General features: G+C 38.4%; 1 non-coding gene across 1 annotated transcript; it reads right to left on the bottom strand.

Moving 5' to 3' along the window:
• Positions 1–8,410: 8,410 nt before the first annotated feature.
• LOC112745106 (small nucleolar RNA R71) lies at positions 8,411–8,518 on the bottom strand. Its single transcript, XR_003173050.1, has one exon. It is a non-coding gene; the product is annotated as a small nucleolar RNA R71 (small nucleolar RNA).
• Between the last annotated feature and the right edge of the window lie 835 nt (positions 8,519–9,353).

Below are 9,353 nucleotides of genomic sequence, written 5' to 3'. Positions count from 1 at the left end.
GCCTGTGCATTCATGAATTGTCTTAGTTAAAACCATTTAGTGGAAAAGTTGAATTTTCCAAAACTAATTCATGAATGGTAGTTGTGTGAAACAATTTTCTTAAAAAAATTGGGCAGTATTTCGTCTAAAAATTGGACATTCCCGGGTAATAATCAGCAGCAGAAATAGTTCATATGATACTAAGGAAATGCAGAAAAGAGTAACAAATTGTAATTCATATTAAATCAAATTAAACAAACCTAATCTGCATCAATGAATAGTAGAGAGCAGCATATGAACAGCATTAACATCACAGGAAATTCAGAATTGCGAAAAGGATAAAACAGGTAACAAGAACAGCGCAATTATCAGGCCTAAATCCACTAACCACATCCTAGCTACCTAACCACCTAAAATCCACTATGATCATGCATCTCTAACTATCCTAATTTGAACAAAAATCGAAAAACCAACTAACTAATCAATGGAAATAGGATACAGTGTTCGGCTGAACCTGGTGGACAGAGGAATAGAATTAGGGCGCAGAGAGATGGTGTTGGTGGTGGTGTGATGGTGGTGAGAGGTGACACGGCAGCGGTTCGGTGGAGGCAGGGTGGAGGTGTGGTGGTTCGAGGTGAAAGTGGAAGAAAAAGGGAAGAAGAAGGGGCGAGGAGGGGGTTGGGGACGTGGTGGCGGTCGGAGGTCCTGGATGGTGGCGGCGGCGGCTTGGTGGCACAGGGATAGGGTGGCGTGGCAGAATGGTGGGGGAGGAAGAATGGGAGAAGAAGAGAAGGGAGGGGGGTTGCAGCGAGGACGGCGCGGAAGGGGTGGTCGGCAACGGTGGGGCAATTCGGTGAGAGGTGGTGGTGATATGGTGGTTGGGGGGAAGGAGAAGAGAGAGTGCAAAAGGGGAGGGAGGGGTTTTGGGGACGCGAAAGGGGTAGGTTTCGCGTGGGTTGGGGTTAGGGTATTTGAATCCACGCGATCGCGTGTTTAGGGTGAAAAGGGAATGACGCGAACGCGTCATTGAAGCGATCGGGTTATTGAATGCTAAACGCACAATTAGGGGGCTAAGATTTCCATGCGACGCGTACACGTTGCCACGCTTTCGCGTGGTGTGTGTGATGTGAAAGTGACGCGTTCGCGTCACTGATGCGAACGCGTAGCCCAATTTGTGCCTAATGCACCATAGCCGCATGATTCCAGCCCAACTTTCTGGGCGTTGGATTTTGACGCCGATTTGCAATCGACGCCCACGCGTGGGGTGCTATTTTTTTTATACAGGATGAAAAATACAATGCTAATGTGGATGCTATGAATAATTCCAGGTTCAATAAGAATAGAATAAAATAAAATATCAAAAACAAACAAAACAAAATAAAACAAAATTGAAGAAAAGGAACGATCATACCATGGTGGGTTGTCTCTCACCTAGCACTTTTAGTTAAAGTCCTTAAGTTGGACATTCGATGAGCTTCCTGCTATGGTGGCTTGTGCTTGAATTCATCCAAAAATCTCCACCACTGTTTGTAAAGCCGTTGAGCAATTTCAAACAGGTTTCCAGGCTCCCGGGGTGCTGAATATTAGAATAGATTTCAGGATCCCAAAGCTTGCTTTTATATCCGCCTTTGTCTCGATCTATATTTTTCCAGCCGGGTGGTTTGGAAGTTGTATTCTCACCAAGATGACCAAACGTTTTCCGAGACCCATTCAATCGAACTCGAAACCAATCCCTACACTTCAAAGTGAAGCGTGGAACCTCATTGAATCTTGCATACCAGCCTTGAGCACGAACCATTTCCCTTTTACTCTTAAAGCCGCAAAGAGCTCTAAGCTGTCCATCTGTTTCAAGCAAACCATATTCAAGTGGAAAAGTAAATATAAAGACTAAGGATTTTACCCACTTGAAATTTGTATTGGATGGTAATGGACCTTGGAAAAGGTGTTTCCAGTGGTTTTGTAAGCTCTACTCCCTTGTGTTCTTCTGTGAATTCCTTCACTTCCTTGCAAACTTCTTCAACTGCAACCATGTCTTGATCAAAGTCTTCGATATCTTCCTCATCACTCAAGTCATAATTTGGAGGTTGAGAGAAGTCTACCTCCGTATCATTTTCGTATTCACTTGAGGAAGATTCTTTAATCTTAGAGAATTTACTTGCGGATGCAAGTTCATTACTAGGAGAACTTGACTTGTGATTATCATTATCAAGGAAACTCACTTCTTGAGTTGTTCCGTCCAGTTCTTCATAAGACACCTGCTTTAGGGGCTGTGCAATATCCTCCTTAGCATCAATTGCAAATTTCTTGAGGGAATTCTCCACAATTCTGGATTCCCATGGAGGTTCAGCATCTCTTAAATCTTCAACCAATTCTTCTTATTCTATAATTCAGCTTTCTCCACTTGTTCCAGTACAAAATCATGCTCCTTACTGTCCATTGGAGTTTCTAGTATCTCCTTCATGATGCGTTCTTCATTAGATTGCCCACATGAAGCCATGGGGGTCCTTGAGTGTCCGAACATTGGGAAGGTAATCGATTAATCGCTTGCTCCAGTTGGTGAAGGGTTGCATGAAATTTTTCCACTGTTTTCTTGAGTTGTTCCCTTGATTCTTGGGTCGATAGATATGGACATGGTGCATAAGGACGTGGTAGTTCTTGGGAGTAATTGGATTAGAATTGGGGTGGGTATGGGTTAGGGTCATACGGAGATGAATGGTGGTAGGGGGCTTGTGAGTATGGTGGTTCAAAGCTATGTTGAGGAGGTGGTTCATAGGCGTATGATGGGGCTTGTTGGTAACTACAAGGGGGTCCACTATATCTATCATCTTGGTTTGCACCTCGGAATGACTCTTGACCATAGTAATTTGGTGGGTGTTGGTTGTCACGAAAGGGTCCACCATAACTATTGTCTCGACATGCATTGTTGAATGGTTGTCGTCCATGGTACGTTGGAAGGTGTTGTTGCCTAAAGGGTTGATCAGATCCTCGTGGTTCCGTCCATCTCTGATTGTTTTGACCTTGATGTATGTTCCTGTTATAGCTTCCATTCATTTCAACAATATTAGAACCAAACTCAAAGCGACGGGGGTGAGAACTCATATTAACAAATAAAAATTAAAAACAAAAATAAAAGCAAATAAATAGGTAAAAGAGGATATTTACAATAACCAATAATAAGGCACACAGTTGCAAGTCCCTGGCAACGGCGCCATTTTGACGAGCTGGATTTCTGCTAATTTAGAATTTTGTAAAAATATAGTCGCATTGCAAGTATAGTTTCTAAACCGACAGAGAATCCTTTTGTACAAAAGTTTGGTTGTCACAAGTAACAAAACCCAATAAAATTTGTAACCGAAGTATTTAAACCTCGGGTCGTCTCTCGAGGAATTGCAGGGAGGTGTATTTATTATTGGTTATGGGTTTTTCTGAGAAGATTTTGAGTTTGTGAACAGAAAAATAAATACTTGTAATTTAAAGCGGTGGAAATTAAAAAGAAAATTTATATAATTAATTAAAAAGCCTTGACCGGGGGTGTTATTAATTGGAAGTTCTATCATTGTTGGAATCTTCTCAAGTGTAGTGTAAAGAGGTTGTTGTTTTCACTTTGTTAACCCTTACTGAGTAAAGGAAAGTCAAGTGATTGAACTGACTTTTATCCACAAATCCTAGTCCTTTTCCTTGGGAAGGTCTAGCGTTAGTAGATACAGAATTAGCCAACAATGTCCCTTTTAACTAAGCACTTGAGCATTCCACTTCAAGTGTCTCCTCTTAATCAACCCCCATGTCAAGTTGGGAGCCTACTCCATTGACATGGATGCCAATTTCACATAATAAATGACTAAATAAATACTTGAAGATAATCAAACAAATAATGAGGTAAATAGAAAAACACTCTTTGCATTAATAATGTCATAAAAGCTTTCCAATTGTAACTCTGAATAAGGATTAAAGATATAAAAGAGTAAGGAAATAGGGTAAAAACTAAAATAAGATAAATGGAAATTAAAGGAGCAAGGAAATAAAAAACAAACTAGAAAATTAAATCTTCAATGGAGGTAGTAATATCCAACTCAATAGCATAAAAGTAGGAATCCTAAATCCTAGAGAGAGGAGAGAGCCTCTCTCTCTAAAAGCTACATCTAAAAATCTAAAATTATGTATATGAAAGTCGTATAAGTTTTTCGATGATGAATGGATGCATTCTCCTACTTTATAGCCTCTAATCTGTGTTTTCTGGGCTGAGAACTTGATGAGCGGATAATTTATACGCTTTTTGACATTGTTTTTAGTATGTTTTTAGTAGGATCTACTTACTTTTAGGGATGTTTTCATTAGTTTTTATGTTAAATTCACATTTCTGGACTTTACTATGAGTTTGTGTATTTTTCTGTGATTTCAGGTATTTTCTGGCTGAAATTGAGGAACTTGAGCAAAAATCTGATTCAGAGGTTGAAGAAGGACTACTGATGCTGTTGGATTCTGACCTCCCTGCACTCAAAGTGGATTTTCTGGAGCTACAGAACTCGAAATGGCGCGCTTCCAATAGCGTTGGAAAGTTGACATCCAGGGCTTTCCAGCAATATATAATAGTCCATACTTTGGCCAAGAATAGACGATGTAAACTGGCGTTCAACGCCAGCTTTCTACCCAAATCTAGCGTCCAGCGCCAGAAAAGGAGCCAAAACCAGAGTTGAACGCCCAAACTGGCACAAAAGCTGGCGTTCAACTCCAAGAAGGACCTCTACACGTGCAACACTCAAGCTCAGCCCAAACACACACCAAGTGGGCCCAGGAAGTGGATTTATTCATCAATTACTTACTCATGTAAACCCTAGTAGCTAGTTTATTATAAATAGGACCTTTTACTATTGTATTAGGCATCTTTGGTCTCAGTTTTAATCCATTGTTCATCTTAGGAGACTATTGATAACGTTTTAGGGGGCTGGCCATCTCGGCCATGCCTGGACCCTCACTTATGTATTTTCATACGGTAAAGTTTCTACACTCCATAGATTAAGGTGTGGAGCTCTGCTGTTCCTCAAAGATTAATGCAAAGTACTTCTGTTTTCTATTCAATTCATCTTATTTCGCTTCTAAGATATCCATTCGCACCCAAGAACGTGATGAAGGTGATGATTATGTGTGACGCTCATCACCATTCTCCCCTATGAACACGTGTCTGACAAACACATCCGTTCTACATGAAATAAGCTAGAATGAATATCTCTTAGATCTCCTAACCAGAATCTTCGTGGCGTAAGCTAGAATGATGGCAGCATTCAAGAGAATCCGGAAGGTCTAAACCTTGTATGTGGTATTCCGAGTAGGATTCAATGATTGAATGACTGTGACGAGCTCCTAACTCGCGATTGCAGGGCGTTAGTGACAGACGCAAAAGGATAGTAAATCCTATTCCAGCATGATCGAGAACCGACAGATGAATAGCCGTGCCGTGACAGGGTGCGTGAGCATATTATTCGCTGAGAGGATAAGATGAAGCCATTGGCAAGGGTGATGCCTCCAGACGATTAGCCGTGCCGTGACAGGGCATTGGATCATTTTCCCGAGAGATGACCGAAAGTAGCCATTGACAGTGGTGATGTATCACATAAAGCCAGCCATGGAAAGGAGTGAGACTGATTGGATGAAGATAGCAGGAAAGCAGAGGTTCTGAGGAACGAAAAACATCTCCATTCGCTTATCTGAAATTCCTACCAATGATTTACATAAGTATCTCTATCCCTATTTTATTATTTATTATTCGAAAACTCCATGATTATTTTATATCCGCCTGACTGAGATTTACAAGGTGACCATAGCTTGCTTCATACCAACAATCTCCGTGGGATTCGACCCTTACTCACGTAAGGTATTACTTGGACGACCCAGTGCACTTGCTGGTTAGTTGTATCGAAGTTGTGACAAATTATGAATGTGTAATCACGATTACGCATACCAAGTTGCTCACGTGCCAGGAATAGTTTGAGCCTGGACATCACAATTTCGTGCACCAAGTTTTTGGCGCCGTTGCCGGGGATTGTTCGAGTTTGGACAACTGACGGTTCATCTTGTTGCTCAGATTAGGTAATTTTCTTTTTGTTTTCTTTTCAAAAAAAAAAATTTTCAAAAAATTTTTCAAAATTTTCTCACCTGTTTTCGAAAAAAAAAAATTTTTTTTAGATTCAAAATTTTTAAGAATGAATTCTAGTGTTTCATGAAGCATGTGAAGCCTGGTTGGCTGTAAAGCCATGTCTAAATTTATTTGGACTGAGGCTTGCAATTTGTTATCAAGAGCAATATACTCTGGTGTTAAATGCTGAAGCTTGGCTGGCCATTGGCCATGTCTAGTGTTTTGGACCGGAGCTTTCATTGAAAGCTTGGCTGGCTAGTGAGCCATGTCTAATTCCTGGACTGAAGCTTTAGACTAAGAATGCAAGATTCCTGGAATTCATGTTAAAAATTTTGGAATCCTTATTTTTTCTTTTTCAATTAATTTTTGAAAAATCCAAAAAAAAAATTCGAAAATCATAAAAATCAAAAATATTTTTCTGTTTCTTGTTTGAGTCTTGAGTCATATCATAAGTTTGGTGTCACTTGCATATGCATCTTGCATTTTTCGAAAATATCATGCATTCATAGTGTTCTTCATGATCTTCAAGTTGTTCTTGGTAAGTCTTCTTGTTTGATCTTGATGATTTTTTGTTTTGTGTCTTTTCTTGTTTTTCATATGCATTCTTGAATTCTTAGTGTCTAAGCATTAAAGAATTCTAAGTTTGGTGTCTTGCATGTTTTCCTTGCATTAAAAAATTTTCAAAAATGTGTTCTTGATGTTCATCATGATCTTCATAGTGTTCTTGGTGTTCATCTTGACATTCATAGCATCCTTGCATGCATTCATTGTTTAGATCTAAAAATTTCATGCATTGCATAATTTTCATGTTTTTCAAAAATCAAAAAAATATATCTTTCCCTTTTTCTCTCATCAAATTCGAAAATTTGGATTGACTTTTTCAAAAATTTTTAAAATCAAGTTGTTTCTTATGAGTCAAATCAAATTTTCAATTTGAAAATCTTATCTTTTTCAAAATCTTTTTCAAAAATCAAATCTTTTTCAAAAGTCTTAGTTATTTTCGAAAATTCCAAAAATATTTTTCAAAAATGTTTTCCTTATTTTTATACCAAATTTTCGAAAATAACATAATCAATTAATGTTTTGATTCAAAAATTTGAAGTTTGTTACTTGCTTGTTAAGAAAGATTCAAACTTTGAGTTCTAGAATCATATCTTGTGATTTCTTGTGAATCAAGTCATTAATTGTGATTTTAAAAATCAAATCTTTTTTTCAAAAACTAATTTCTATCATATCTTTTCAAAAATATCTTCTCATCTTATCTTTTTCAAAATATCTTTTCAAAATATCTTTCCTAACCTCCTAACTTCTTATCTTTTCAAAATTTGTTTCAACTAACTAACTAACTTTTTGTTTGTTTCTTAACTTTTTCAAAACTACCTAACTAACTCTCTCTCTCTAATTTTCGAAAATATCTTCCCTCTATTTCAAAAATTTCTTTTTAATTAACTAATTATTCTTATTTTTATTTTTAATTTTAAAAATTTGTCAAAAAAATACTAACAATTTTCAAAAACTATTTTTCGAAAATCACTAACTCTTTTTCAAAATAATTTTCGAAAATTATCCCTCCCCCATCTTATTCAATTTATTCATTCATATCCTAACATCTCATCTCACATCTCTGCCATCCTCACAGTTGTATTTCTTCCATTATATTACATTCTTTGTCTCCCCCTCTTCTTCTACTCACACAGGGATCCCTATACTGTGGTATAAAGGATCTCTATTATTATTATTATTATTCTGTGCCTTCTTCTTTGTCATATGAGCAGGAGCAAGGATAAGAACATTCTTGTGGAAGCAGATCCAGAACCTGAAAGGACTCTGAAGAGAAAATTAAGAGAAGCTAAATTACAACAATCCAGAGAAAACCTTTCAGAAATTTTCGAACAGGAAGAGGAGATGGCAGCCGAAAATAATAATAATGTAAGGAAGATGCTTGGTGACTTTACTGCACCTAATTCCAATTTACATGGAAGAAGCATCTCCATTCCTGCCATTGGAGCAAACAACTTTGAGCTGAAACCTCAATTAGTTTCTCTGATGTAGCAGAACTGCAAGTTTCATGGACTTCCATCTGAAGATCCTTTTCAGTTCTTAACTGAATTCTTGCAGATATGTGATACTGTTAAGACTAATGGAGTAGATCCTGAAGTCTACAGGCTCATGCTTTTCCCTTTTGCTGTAAGAGACAGAGCTAGATTATGGTTGGATTCTCAACCCAAAGACAGCCTGAACTCTTGGGATAAGCTGGTCACGGCTTTCTTAGCCAAGTACTTTCCTCCTCAAAAGCTGAGCAAGCTTAGAGGTGATGTTCAAACCTTCAGACAGAAAGAAGGTGAATCCCTCTATGAAGCTTGGGAAAGATACAAACAGTTGACCAAAAAGTGTCCTTCTGACATGCTTTCAGAATGGACCATCCTGGATATATTCTATGATGGTTTATCTGAGCTATCAAAAATTTCACTGGACACTTCTACAGGTGGATCCATTCACCTAAAGAAAACGCCTGCAGAAGCTCAAGAACTCATTGACATGGTTGCTAATAACCAGTTCATGTACACTTCTGAAAGGAATCCTGTGAGTAATGGGACGCCTATGAAGAAGGGAGTTCTTGAGATTGATACTATGAATGCCATATTGACTCAGAATAAAATATTGACTCAGCAAGTCAATATGATCTCTCAGAGTCTGAATGGAATGCAAGCTGCATCCAACAGTACTCAAGAGGCTTCTCATGAAGAAGAAGCTTATGATCCTGAGAACCCTGCAATAGCAGAGGTGAATTACTTAGGTGAACCTTATGGAAACACCTATAACTCATCATGGAGAAATCATCCAAATTTCTCATGGAAGGATCAAAAGCCTCAACAAGGCTTTAATAATGGTGGAAGAAACAGGTTTAACAATAATAAACCTTTTCCATCATCAACTCAGCAACAGACAGAGAACTCTGAATAAAATGCTTCTAATTTAGCAAATCTAGTCTCAGATCTATCTAAGGCCACTGTAAGTTTCATGAATGAAACAAGGTCTTCCATTAGAAATCTGGAAGCACAAGTGGGCCAGCTGAGTAAAAGGATCACTGAAATCCCTCCTAGTACTCTCCCAAGCAATACAGAAGAGAACCCAAAAGGAGAGTGCAAGGCCATTGACATAAGCACCATGGCCGAACCTATAAGGGAAGGAGAGGACGTGAATCCCAAGGAGGAAGACCTCCTGGGACGTCCAGTGATCAATA

This window comes from Arachis hypogaea, chromosome 14 (genome assembly GCF_003086295.3).
Source record: "Arachis hypogaea cultivar Tifrunner chromosome 14, arahy.Tifrunner.gnm2.J5K5, whole genome shotgun sequence".
In the NCBI taxonomy this organism is placed as follows: domain Eukaryota; kingdom Viridiplantae; phylum Streptophyta; class Magnoliopsida; order Fabales; family Fabaceae; genus Arachis; species Arachis hypogaea.
Note: the sequence above shows the minus strand (reverse complement) of the source record. Positions and strands in the feature narration are given on the sequence as shown.